Source organism: Bos grunniens, chromosome 16 (assembly GCF_055505025.1).
Source record: "Bos grunniens cultivar Pamir isolate PY7600 chromosome 16, Bosgru_T2T1.0, whole genome shotgun sequence".
NCBI classification, from domain to species: Eukaryota; Metazoa; Chordata; class Mammalia; order Artiodactyla; family Bovidae; genus Bos; species Bos grunniens.
Window position 1 is genome coordinate 75,121,291 of NC_141180.1, and position 14,713 is coordinate 75,136,003.

Below are 14,713 nucleotides of genomic sequence, written 5' to 3' on the forward strand. Positions count from 1 at the left end.
ATTACAAAAGGTAAGCTTCCATAAAGGAACAACTGTGAAAAATCAAACAGTATCAATTTTCTGTTTTATTGCCCTCCAAAGCAATCTGTGGTTAAATAATTGCAATTTTGACCTCTATTGCAAATGATCAATCAGCTGAGACATATTAAAAACTCTTAATATGACTGACAAAAGAAGATACAATTGGCCAACGAAATGGCCAGAGACATATTGATCTTAGTTTTTAAAATCTTTATTTGCTCAATGACAAATATAAATATTCAACTCTTTCATTAAATTTATTCAATAAATACTTATGGTCTTCCCAGTGGTCATGTATAGTTGTGAGCACTGGACTGTAAAGAAGGAAGAATGCCAATGAATTGATAGCTTCAAACTGTGGTGCTGGAGAAGACTCCTGAAAGTCCCTTGGACAGCAAGGAGATCAAACCAGTGAATCTTAAGGGAGATCAACCCTGAATTTTCACTGAAAGGACTAATACTGAAGCTAAAGCTCAAGCTCCAATGTTTTGGTCATCTCATGCAAACAGACAACTCATTGGAAAAGACTGTGATGCTGGGAAAGATTGAGGGCAGCAGGAGAAGAGGACATCAGAGGATGAGATGGCTGGACAGCATCACCAATGCAATGGACATGGGCAACTTGGGCAAACTCTGGGAGATAGTGAGGGACAGGGAAGCCTGGGGTGCTGAATTCCATGAGGGTCACAAAGAGTTGGATATGACTGAGCGAGTGAACAACAACAACAGCGAATATTTATTTAGCAGCTAACATGTGTTAGGCACTAGTCACTTGGGATCTACAGTGAAACGTTTGAATAGCATAATGAACGGTGGCTTATCTAATAAAGTTACCTCGAGCAGGCCTCAGAAGAAAAGTGAATGAATAAGCCAAGTCTTGGGGATGAACTCGGCAGACAGAGAAGACGCCTAAAACAAAGGCTCCCCTCTGTGAACTGTGCCTGCCAGGAACAGTGAAGAAGTCAAGGAAGTGGACATAAAGTGAGGAGTTAGGTGGTAAATTTGGAGGAGTCAACAAGAGCACGCACGGCCTGACCTAACTTACTGTGTATGTGCATGTGCGTATGTGTGTGTGTGTGTGTGTTTAGATCTGTTTAATCAGAAAGGAGGTAGGAAAAGTAGCAAGGTGTATATCTGTGTGTGTTCTTATTCTTGCCTACTAACAGTGATGAATTCTTTATCTGATTCTTGGACTTGCCTGAGAGCTCAGGTGGTAAAGAATCCACCAGCAATGCAGGAGACCCCAGTTGCATTCCTGGGTTGGGAAGATCTGCTGGAGAAGGGATAGGCTACCCACCCCTGTATTCTTGGACTTCCCTTGTGGCTCATTTGGTAAAGAATCCGCCTGCAATGTGGGAAACGTGGGTTCAATCCCTGGGTTGGGAACATCCCCTGGAGGAGGGAAAGGCTACCCACTCCAGTATTCTGGCCTAGAGAATTCCATGGTCTGTATAGTCCATGGGGTGACAAAGAGTCTGACATGACTGGAGCCACTTCCACTTCTGATTTAATTAAAGAACTCTCTGTGTTAGAAATTTTATTTCTCTTTTACATGTGAAGATATGGCCCTCAGATTCTTTTTTTTTTTTTTTTCCTGCTTCCTAAACACATCCTCTTACTACCTACCAAAACTGTCTTTCTAGGATCCCAGGGAGGCCAATGAGAAGTGCTAAAGAATGCCTTCGAGGCAGCATGGTGCAGATAGGGTGTGGAAATTGGCCCCGGATTTATCTGGGTTTGAATCCCAGTGTTGCTGCTAGTTAGCTAAATTGACACTTATTCACAGAGCTATACAAATAGTTCAGATAATCATTGGTTTCATTGTCTATGAAATGAGTGTAATAATTTCATGTATGTAAAGATGGGCTTCCCAAATGGTACAGAGGTAAAGAATCTGCCTTTCAATGTAGAAGAGGCAAGAGACTCAAGATCAGTCCCTGGGATGGGAAGATCCCCTGGAGAAGGAAGTAACTGCCCACTCCAGTATTCTTGCCTGGAGAAATCCATGGATAGAAGAGCCTTGTGGGTTACACTCCATGGGACCGCAAAAAGGTGGACCCTACGGGCACGCACACAATTAAACAGGGAGTTAGCCTAGAATCACCAGATGTAGAAAATATCAGTTCCTTTCTTCTCTCTGCCTTTAGTTAGAGATAATGGGGATCAGGTGATTTGATCAGCCTGCTCTGAGGAAATTGATGGAGAAAAAGAGCATATGTGGGACTACTCTGTGAGGCAAAGCCCCCTTGCTGGAGGAGAGTTGAGGTGTGTGGTCTGATCCTTTGCAGGGTTTGTGGTTCAAGGACTGAAAAGAACTAATGTAAGGGGAGATTTGATTCAGAATTGGTGGAGGTGGAGGTGGGGAGGATGGTCACATTCTGAAGGTTGAACTAGCAGATGTGGAATGGGAAGTGAAAGAAAGTGAGGGATTAATTACGCTTCTCAGCTTTTTGTCAAGAAAACACTGTAAGGAGTCTATGGGACTCTGAAGTGAGGCAGATTGCAGCAGAGAAAGATCCCTTCTCTTGAGTTGATGGCACACTTGAATATGACTCACAAGTTCCAGGCAGAAGATTTGGGAGCCCCAACAAATTGGCATTTAAATCGGAAACCAAAATTCATTAATTGCTTATACAACAAGATGAAGTCATTTTCATTTTCTATTTACTGACATTGTAATACTGTAAGAATTTCAAAGGGTGTTATTCATTTCAAAATTTTTCATTTCAACAAAAACAATAATATTCTAACAGACATATTCATGAAGAATAGTATTACCAGAATGAGAGGGAAGTAAAAATAAAACAAGAAATTATTTGAATAATATTTTGTAAATTTTATGCAAGCCAACTTTCTCTAAATGCCTTGGACTATTAACTTTTTCTCTTCTCATTTTCTTTGCCCTTATATGTATAACATGAACCAGTGACGGGATTCAGTTTGTTGTTGTTTAGTTGCTAAGTCGTGTCCGACTCTTTGCGACCCCATGGACTGTAGCCCACCAGGCCTCTCTGTTCATGGGATATCCCAGGCAAGAACACTGCGGGGAGGGGGGGTTGTCTTTTCCTTCTCCAGGGGATCACCAACCCAGGGATCAAACCCACATCTCCTGAATAGGCAGGTGGTTTCTTTACCTCTGAGTCACCAGGGAAGCCCTGAGAATGAATTCGATGAGTAGTTCATTGGAATTGGAAGTCACAGGAAAAACATACCAAGAGAAAATAAGATTTATAGGTATGTACACCATTGTCTCTAGATTATTTCATTTGTTAGTTAATACATTGTAATTATAAGTTATATAAATAGCTAAAGTAATTTAGATCCAAAGATGTTTTAGAGTCTTGTCTTGGTTTACTAGGACTGCCGTCACAAAATACCACAGAACAGGTTGTTTAAAAGACCGAACGCTATTCTCTCATGTTCTGGAGGCTGGGATTTAAGGTCGAGTTGGATTTTCTTGAGCACTCCATCCTTGGCTTTGAGATGACTGCCTTCTCCTTGGGTTCTCTCATGGCTTTCTCTCTGTGTAGATATAGAATTAAGACTGCAACAGAAAAGTGTCGGATGATAATATTAAGTTCAGAACACTCACATGGCTATTAAACAATAAAACTGGGATTTTCCTTCTCCCAGAATGCACAATGCAAGCTGTGCATGTGTAGTGTTTGACATCAGACTGAGGCCTGAGACTAGAGATAGAGGTAGGAGCATACAGTGGGAAGGGAGCAGGGGTCACTTGAACAGTCTTATGTAATGGAGGTATATAAATGCTGATACTGAAATTATTGCTTACTTTGCTTTGAGTCAAATTACCTGTAGGCCATTTAAAAATGTATATATTTTTGGAATAATATTTAACTTTTTTTAAACTTTTTATTTATTTATTTTAAATTTTATTTTATTTAACTTTGCAATATTGTATTGGTTTTGCCATATATCAAAATGAATTTGCCACAGGTATACATGTGTTCCCCATCCTGAACCTTCCTCACTCCTCCCTCCCCATACCATCTCTCTGGGTCGTCCCAGTGCACCAGCCCCAAGCATCCAGTATTGTGCATCGAACCTGGACTGGCGACTCGTTTCATATATGATATTATACATATTTCAATGCCATTCTCCCAAATGATCCCACCCTCTCCCTCTCCCACAGAGTCCAAAAGACTATTCTATACATCAGTGTCTCTTTTGCTGTCTCATACACCGGGTTATTGTTGCCATCTTTCTAAATTCCATATATATGCGTTAGTATACTGTATTGGTGTTTTTCCTTCTGGCTTACTTCACTCTGTATAATAGGCTCCAGTTTCATCCACTTCATTAGAACTGGTTTAAATGTATTCTTTTTAATGGCTGAGTAATACTCCATTGTGTACATGTACCACAGCTTTCTTATCCATTCATCTGTTGATGGACATCTAGGTTGCTTCCATGTCTTGGCTATTATAAAAAGTGCTGCAATGAACATTGGGGTACACGTGTGTCTTTCAATTCTGGTTTCCTCAGTGTCTATGCCCAGCAGTGGGATTGCTGGATCATAAGGCAGTTCTATTTCCAGTTTTTTAAGGAATCTCCACACTGTTCTCCATAGTGGCTGTACTAGTCTGCATTCCCACCAACAGTGTAAGAGGGTTCCCTTTTCTCCACACCCTCTCCAGCATTTATTACTTGTAGACTTTTGGATCTCAGCCATTCTGACTGGCGTGAAGTGGTACCTCATAGTAGTTTTGATTTGCATTTCTCTGATAATGAGTGATGTTGAGCATCTTTTCATGTGTTTGTTAGCCATCTGTATGTCTTCTTTGGAGAATTGTCTGTTTAGTTCTTTGGCCCATTTTTTGATTGGGTCATTTATTTTTCTGGTTTTGAGCTTTAGGAGTTGCTTGTATATTTTTGAGATTAGTTGTTTGTCTGTTGCTTCATTCACTATTATTTTCTCCCATTCTGAAGCCTGTCTTTTCAACTTGCTTATAGTTTCCTTTGTTGTGCAGAAGCTTTTAAGTTTAATTAGATCCCATTTGTTTATTTTTGCTTTTATTTCCAGTATTCTGGGAGGTGGGTCTTAGAGGATCCTGCTGTGATGTATGTCAGAGAGTGTTTTGCCTATGTTCTCCTCTAGGAGTTTTATAGTTTCTGGTCTTACGTTTAGATCTTTAATCCATTTTGAGTTTATTTTTGTGTGTGGTGTTAGAAAGTGTTCTAGTTTCATTCTTTTACAAGTGGTTGACCAGATTTCCCAGCACCACTTGTTGAAGAAATTGTCTTTAATCCATTGTATATTCTTGCCTCCTTTGTCAAAGATAAGGTGTCCATATGTGCGTGGATGTATCTCTGTGCTTTCTATTTTGTTCCATTAATATATATTTCTGTCTTTGTGCCAGTACCATCCTGTCTTGATGACTGGCTTTGTAGTAGACCCTGAAGTCAGGCAGGTTGATTCCTCCAGTTCCATTCTTCTTTCTCAAGATCGCTTTGGCTATCGAGGTTTTTTGTATTTCCATACAAATTGTGAAATTATTTGTTCTAGCTCTGTGAAGAATACCGTTGGTAGCTTGATAGGGATTGCATTGAATCTATAAATTGCTTTGGGTAGTATACTCATTTTCACTATATTGATTCTTCCCATCCATGAACATGGTATATTTCTTCATCTATTAGTGTCCTCTTTGATTTCTTTCACCAGTGTTTTTATAGTTTTCTATATATAGGTCTTTAGTTTCTTTAGGTAGATATATTCCTAAGTATTTTATTCTTTTCGTTGCAATGGTGAATGGAATTGTTTCCTTAATTTCTCTTTCTATTTTCTCATTATTAGTGTATAGGAATGCAAGGGATTTCTGTGAAAGTGAAGGACTGGAAAAAGATTTTCCATGCCAATAGGGACCAAAAGAAATCGGGAGTAGCAATACTCACATCAGATAAAATAGACTTTAAAACAAAGACTGTGAAAAGAGACAAAGAAGGTCACTACATAATGATCAAAGGATCAATCCAAGAAGAAGAAATAACAATTATATATATATATATATGCATCCAACACAGGAGCACTGCAATATGTAAGAAAATACTAACAAGTATTAAAGAAGAAATTAACAATAACACAATAACAGTGGGAGACTTTAATACCCTGCTCACACCTATGGATAGATCAACTAAACAGAAAATTAACAAGGAAACACAAACTTTAAATGATACAATAGACCAGTTAGACCTAATTGATATCTATAGGACATTCATCCGAAAACAATGAATTTCACCTTTTTCTCAAGTGCACACGGAACCTTCTCCAGGATAGATCACATCCTGGGCCATAAATCTAGCCTTGGTAAATACAGAAAAATTGAAATCATTCCAAGCATCTTTTCTGACCACAATGCAGTAAGATTAGATCTCAAGTACAGGAGAAAAATTATTAAAAATTTCAATATGGAGGCTGAACAACATGCTGCTGAATAACCAACAAATCACAGAAGAAATCAAAAAAGAAATCAAAATTTGCATAGAAACGAATGAAAATGAAAACACAACAACCCAAAACCTGTGAGACACTATAAAAGCAGTGCTAAGGGGAAAGTTCTTAGCAATACAGGCATACCTCAAGAAACAAGAAAAAAGTCAAATAAATAACCTAACTCTACACCTAAAGCAACTAGAAAAGGAAGAAATGAAGAACACCAGGGTTAGTAGAAGGAAAGAAATCTTAAATATTAGGGCAGAAATAAATGCAAAAGAAACAAAAGAGATCATAGCAAAAATCAACAAAGCCAAAAGCTTGTTCTTTGAAAGGATAAATAAAATTGACACACCACTAGCCAGACTCATCAAGAAACAAAGGGAGAAAAATCAAATCAGTAAAATCAGAAATGAAAATGGAGAGATCCCAACAGACAACACAGAAATACAAAGGATCATAAGAGACTACTGTCAGCAATTATATGGCAATAAAATGGACAACATGGAAGAAATGGACAAATTCTTAGAAAAGTACAACTTTCCAAAACTGGACCAGGAAGAAATAGAAAATCTTAACAGACCCATCACAAGCATGGAGATTGAAACTGTAATCAGAAATCTTCCAGCAAAGAAAAGCCCAGGTCCAGACGGCTTCACAGCTGAATTCTACCAAAAATTTAGAGAAGAGCTAACACCTATCCTGCTCAAACTCTTCCAGAAAATTGCAGAGGAAGGTAAACTTCCAAACTCATTCTATGAGGCCACCATCACCCTAATACCAAAACCTGACAAAGATCCCACAAAAAAAAGAAAACTGCAGGCCAATATCACCGATGAACATAGATGCAAAAATCCTTAACAAAATTCTAGCAATCAGAACCCAACAACACATTAAAAAGATCATACACCATGACCAAGTGGGCTTTATCCCAGGGATGCAAGGATTCTTCAATATCTGCAAATCAATCAATGTAATACACCACATTAAGAAATTGAAAAATAAAAACCATATGATTATCTCAATAGATGCAGAGAAAGCCTTTGACAGAATTCAATATCCATGTATGATAAAAACTCTCCAGAAAGCAGGAATAGAAAGGACATACATCAACATAATAAAAGCTATATATGACAAACCCACAGCAAACATTATCCTCAATGGTGAAAAACTGAAAGCATGTCCTCTAAAGTCAGGAACAAGACAAGGGTGCCCACTTTCTCCATTACTATTCAACATAGTTTTGGAAGTTTTGGCCACAGCAATCAGAGCAGAAAAAGAAATAAAAGGAATCCAAATTGGAAAAGAAGTAGTAAAACTCTCACTGTTTGCAGATGACATGATCCTCTACATAGAAAACCCTAAAGACTCCACCAGAAAATTACTAGAACTAATCAATGAATATAGTACAGTTGCAGGATATAAAATCAACACAGGGAATTAATATTTAACTTTTATTGAAGTATAGTTGATTTGCAATGTTGTGTTAATTTCAGGTATACAGCAAAGTGATTCAGTTTTACATATATATATGTATCTTCATACGTATCTGTGCGCTTCCCTGGGCTTTCCTTCTGAAGTAAAGAATCCGCCTGCCAATACAGGAGATGAGGATTCAAGTCCTGGGTGCGGAAGGTGCCCTGGAGAAAGAAATGGTAACCACTGGTAACCACTAGTTTGGTCTCTCTCTCTATAGAGGATGAGATGGCTGGATGGCATCACTGACTTGATGGACGTGAGTCTCAGTGAACTCCGGGAGTTGGTGATGGACAGGGAGGCCTGGTGTGCTGCGATTCATGGGGTCGCAAAGAGTCAGACATGACTGAGAGACTGATCTGATCTGATCTGATCTGATCTGTGAGTCTGCTTCTTTTTTGTCACATTCACTAGTTTGTTGTGTTACTGATATTCCACACATAAGGGATATCATTCAGTATCTGTCTTTCTCTGATTTATTTCACTGAGCATACTGCTACTGCTACTGCTAAGTCACTTCAGTCGTGTCCGACTCTGTGCGACCCCATAGACGGCAGCCCACCAGGCTCCCCCGTCCCTGGGATTTTCCAGGCAAGATCACTGGAGTGGGTTGCCATTTCCTTCTCCAATGCATGAAAGTGAAAAGTGAAAAGTGAAAGTGAAATCGCTCAGTCGTGTCCGACTCTTAGTGACCCCATGGACTGCACTACCAGGGTCCTCCATCAATGGGATTTTCCAGGCAAGAGTACTGGAGTGGGGTGCCATTGCCTTCTCCTCACTGAGCATAATACCTCCAAATCTATCCATGTTGCTACAAATGGCATATTTTAATTTTTATGGATGAGTAGTATTCTTTCTATTGTATGTCTGTGAATATAGATACACACACACACACACACACACACACATATATATATATATATATATATATATATATATATATACACACACACATACACACACACATAACATCTTCTTTATGCACTCATTGGCTGCTGGATACTTAGGTTACTTTCATATCTTGGAAACTGTAAATAATACTGCTTTAAACAGTGGGCTTCATGTACTTTTTTGAAATAGTGGTTTTGGTTTTCTTCAAATATATACTCAGGAGTAGAACTGCTAGATCATATGGTAGCTCTATTTTTATTTTGTTGAGGAACGCTTATACTGTTTTCTGTAGTGTCTGTTGCAATTTACATACCCACCAACAGTGTGGGAGGGTTCACTTTTCTCAGTATCCTCACCAACATTTGTTTTTTGTATACCTCATTGTTTGTTTTTTTTTAATCTGCATTTCCCTGATGATGAATGATGCTGAGCATCTTTTCATGTGTTTCTATTGAGTATTTTTAAACTGATATGTACAGGTATAAATCTTAACACCTATACAATTTCTTTTATGTTTCACCCACTTAGATGTGGGTCTAGGCCCTTTCCTTTAACAAGAGTTGATACAGAGTGATGAGGGCTTACTTACCACTGACAGATGTCCTGGAAATAACACTGTGTAATGTCCACAGTTAAGCCTGAAAAGGCCATGAGCCACTCAGGTCTATCTCCTGTTTGAGCCCTCCACCACCCACAGTGAGCTCTGCGGTTCTGCCTTCTAGGAGGAAGCCCAGGCCTCGTGGGGAGGCTTACTGAAGCTCGGCCAGCATACCCAGCTTCAGCTGCAGACCTGACAGTGACGTCACCTCCAGAGGAGTCCAGCTCCTAGTGTCAGTATCAACCCCAACTGGTGAGTCTCCTCTCCTGAGATCCCAACATCCTAGAGCAGAAATAGCCATCCCCACTGTACCCTAACTGGATTCCTCACCTTGGGACCAAAGTGGGTGTCACATGCCATGACATGGGGCTTAGTTTATAAAAACATTTTATATTAAAAGCAACAAGAAAAACACACTTGTGGAAAATTCACAGGTTACAATAGACCGTACATTAAAATCTGTTTCCTTCATTTCCTATTCTGTAGCCTTCTAGATGTTGTCTCTGGAAGTAATGTTATTTTTTCCAGATTTATTAATGGAACTATCAGATAGTGCTGACACTGACATGCATGTTTCTAAGAACTTTACCTACTTTTACTCATTTGCTCTTCATTCACCATGAGTTCTCAGATGGTAGCTGGAAGGGAATTCTTCTGCTTCATTCTGATTTCCTTCCAAAACTGGGTGTCTGAACTGCTGTCCTTTACTCCTTTTTGAATTATATTCCTCCAGTATATTTGAAAGTACAGTCCCTAGGGATTTGCCTGGCAGTCTAGTGGTTAGGATTTCCCCTTCCAAAGTAAGGGGATTGGGTTGTGGGTTCAATCTCTAGTCGGGAGCTAAGATCCCACATGCCTGGGAGCCAAAAATCCTAAAATGTAAAAAACAACTAAGCAATATTGTAACAAATTCAATACATAGTTTAAAAATCTTATTAAAAAAGAAATAGATTCCCTAATTCTTTGTTTTAAATTTTATTCCTGTTTCCTTATTTATAACCACACACACACACACACAAAGACACACACAGACACACACACATTTTCCATCAAGCTGGGAAGCACTAAAATTGTTCATTTAGAATAACAATATTACCTGTTATTTTCCACCATTGCTTCATATCTCAGTTGGGTAATCCTTGGAAATAATTTGACACCATCTTAATTATTGTTTTATTTCATCAAGGACCCATTTAGTCTGTTAGTTCAGATATTTGGAGGTGAGGTGAGTCAGCAATGAAAGGCTTCCCTGGTGGCTCACACAATAAAGAATCTACCTTCAGTGCAAGAGACACAGGTTCAATCCCTGGGTTGGGAAGACCCCTGGAGAGGGGAATGGCTACCCATTCCAGTATTCTTGCCTGGAGAATCCCATGGACAGAGAGACTGGCTGGCTACAGTCCATTGAGATGCAAAGAGCCCAACGTGATTGAGTGACTGACACTTTCACCTTTTTTTTTTTCCAGTGACAATAAGGCTTTGTACTCCACCTGGCCTTCCCAGATGGCTCAATGGTAAAGAATCTGCCTCCCAGTGCAGGAGACACAGGAGACGTGAGTTCCATCCCTGGGTTGGGAAGATCCCTTGGAAAGGAAATGGCAACTCACTCCAGTATTCTTGCCTTGAAAATCCCATGGACAGAGGAACCTGACAGGCTACAGTCCATGGGGTTTCAAAGACTCAGATGCTATTGAACACAGAGGTACACACACACAATATGGGATTCCATACCTTGTAAGGGCACCTAATTTGTTTTAAATGGGGCAACTTTTGGAGAAGGAAATGGCAACCCACTCCAGTGTTCTTTTTTTTACTTTACAACATTGTATTGGTTTTGCCATACATCAACATGCATCCGCCACGGGTGTACACGTGTTCCTATCCTGAACCCCCCTCCCACCTCCCTCCCCATACCATCCCTCTGGGTCAACCCAATGCACTAGCCCCAAGCCTCCTGTATCCTGCACTGAACCTGGACTGGTGATTCATTTCTTATATGATATTATACATGTTTTAATGCCATTCTCCCAAATCATCCCCCCCACTCCCTCTCCCACAGAGTCCAAAAGACTGTTCTATACATCTGTGTCTCTTAGCCACTCCAGTATTCTTGCCTGGAATATCCCATGGACAGAGGAGCCTGGTAGGCTACAGTCCATGTGGTCGCAAAGAGTTGGACATGACTGAGTGACTTCACTTCCACTTTTTCATCTTTCTCTTAAAGTTTTCACTTCTGTGTTTTAGGGGGCTGGTCACTTATCATCCTATAGCCACTGTTCATGACCATGAGAATGGGGAGCGATTAGGTGTTGAATTATGACCCAGAACACACATTTAATCCTAGAGTATTGGGTTGTCTAAAATTCTTCATGTAGAAAAACAATACACTTTCACCTAACCTACAGCTGAAAGCACAGTGAATTGTTTTTTGTTACTTGTTCAGTGAATAGCCAGGCTTTACACACAATAACAGATAAATTGTTAAATGAATTGACAGAGACTGAGAGATAAGTAAGTCTGTACATGTAGGTGCATATGGAGAAAAGGAAGTAATATATGTAGAGAAGGAGAGAAAGATTTACATAATTTGATAAGTATATGCATTTTACAATAAGAATATGACATTTTGCAGTTGAATTTCAATTAATGCTGCTTTTTATTTCAACTGGAACATATTTTAAATTATTTGATCTAGAAATATCTGGTTACTTAGAAATCTTAGAAATAATTGGAAATGATATATGTACAAGAATAGAATTCATTTTCTTGTCAGCAAGTTAACCTTGTTCTTCCTCACCCTGAGATGTTCACAAACAACTATATTTGGGGGGCAGGCCTTTTTCTCTCATATACATTATTTTCTTAATCAGAGAGGAATCTGTGAACCTAGAATTCAGTTTTTGAAATAAAATATTTACTTTGAAAAGCCCACTTTGTCCATAGAAACACAGTTTCTGGACAGTAGCAATTGGACTCATCCTGTGCAGAGTCCAGTTCACTCTGAAAGTTCTGTGATGAATCGTCTCCACTGTAATGTGATAATGCACATTCTGCACCAGGTGTCGCTTTGTGAGCTGAGAGGTTATATATGGTGTCAAGTGAGAAGAGCCCACGTTCTACCTTGAGAGTGAAAATGGGCATCCTGAACTATTGTTCTGAAGGGAGGTTCCTACTGATCCTCTGTAGGCTGTTTCTTCAAATGGGCTGGTTAACTGTTACTGACTTTTTGTCCTCATTTTTTTTTTCATTTCCATCACATTAGAGAGATATAAATGTATTTTATAGTTTTGTTTTATTCCTTAATTTATATTTTTTGTCCTGCTGTCAGATGGCCGCCTTAAATATCTTCCTAAATTAGAGAAATGTACAATTGCCTAGTGACAGTTTTGTACACACTCTTCCATAAAAAAATGGAAAGAACAGAAACAGGAGAACCATGAGGTCTCCCCGACAATGGACATTGCATGAAAAGGGAATGACAGCTCAACAGACAGGAGGGTCATAGGTCTATCATTGAAAGCTGACATGCATTTTAGTGTTTCTATTTCCCCATCTGTTAGGTTATCATTGGTTAGTATGCAGAAGCTGTACCTCATTTCTTTCCTGCTCCTCTCCTTTGCTGTCCTTCATCCAGCAAAGAGAATGATTCAATGGCAGCTCAGTCCATAGTTACTAACCTCCCACATGCATACGCTTCACCTTGTGTCCCCATCAAAAAAAAAGAAAAATAGAACACTGAGGGATTGGTGAGCAGCCTCACCAGTGTCCTGACAGCTACTCTGTGTCTCTCTAGTTCCCCAGGAGGACCCCCCTTGGGGATGGAATGAGGAACAAGAACTGAGTACCCTGAAGGTATGGTCACCTCTCTTTATCTGGGATAAGACCTTTGCTTCACTTCTTTCTTTATTATTCAGCCGAATGCAATTATAGTCATCTGACAATGTACATTATCACTGATACATACAGTTTACTTTGTTGCTGGAATATTGAGGGTATATCTGTTATCAACACAGACCTGATTTAAAAGGACATTTTAAAATGAAAGCATGTTACTACTGTATAACAGTAGGTACTTTCCTCAGCAGAAATTTTTCCTCCTTGAAAAGAATTTTGTAATTGTTGGTCAAACGGAAACTGAGAGATCTTATGTGAAATAGGAAACACTTTTCAACAGGGGAGACTTTCTATTTCCTTTTGGGGCCATTGACTTAAGGAGTTTTAGTTTTCTGAGAAGAAAAGTCAGAGAAAAGAAGACTTAGTGCAGAGAATAAAAGATGCTGACACCCTCACACTGTTTTCTTGTCTGTCATCACAGGTTTATGAAACAGCCAAAGAGATTTCTTCATATTCAGGGATATACATCCCTCTGTTCAGATACAATCTAACTGATGAAGGTGGGTCTCTTTGCTGCCTCAAGTTGGGGAGGAGCCCTGAATTTGGGTTCCTACAGGTGGTGAGACCAACAGATTGATATCCCAGGAAAATGCGCTGGCCCAGTTCTAGTGTCTCCAGAAGCAGCTGTATCATTTAGATGGTGTGCGATTGTGTGAAGGAGGGTGTTTGGAGGTGGGGCTGTGTGAACCTACATCGTATGATTGTGAATCTGCCTATCTGTGTATTTACTCAGGAGATATTTCCTTTTAGACAATAAAGCTGTCAGTGTTCTTTGCAAAAAAGTCTCATTAACACTGCACAGTCTCTGTGCATTCCCTCTTGTGCCATCAACATAGCTCTTCCCCAGGTTTGGTTCGTGTTCCCTTTAGTTGGCTGGAGATGGTGCAGAGATCGATGACCTCAGCTTTTGATATCTTAAGTTGCAAAGATAAACTGAAAACCCAGGGCTGGGTCTAAGTATGAATGCTTTTGACCCCTGACCTGCCCATGTCAGTGAGATGAGTGATCCTCAGTCATGGAGCAAGGGGTCCTTGCTCCATGTCCATACTTCGAAGTATTAGTAGCTCCAGAGTTCCAGATCCTGCCCTTCATTATAAGGTGGCCTCTGTGGTCACAGAACCCAGGGCAGCTACTGGGGGCATTAATGGCCGACTTCGGCACAGTCATTAGTGTGAAAGTTATCTCTGGACCCTCATCCTTCTATCAGCTCACAGAGAGTTGTATAGCTTCATGTGGACAATACAGGTCACATCCATCAGTGCAGGTATCAGATTAACTAGGGCACAAACAGATAAGAATCAGGAAGATGTGTTATTGTATTGGGTAACAGTACCATAAGTCTTTCAATTGATGAAACCCTGCAGCACACACCCAAGGGGTAA

At 39.7% G+C, this 14,713-nt stretch overlaps 1 long non-coding RNA gene across 1 annotated transcript; it reads left to right on the forward strand.

The window, feature by feature from the left end:
• Positions 1 to 2,067: 2,067 nt before the first annotated feature.
• LOC147357028 (uncharacterized) lies at positions 2,068 to 14,113 on the forward strand. The gene is made up of 5 exons (XR_015143732.1): positions 2,068 to 2,286; positions 9,562 to 9,689; positions 10,904 to 10,990; positions 13,231 to 13,289; positions 13,753 to 14,113. It is a non-coding gene; the product is annotated as an uncharacterized LOC147357028 (long non-coding RNA).
• Positions 14,114 to 14,713: the final 600 nt, after the last annotated feature.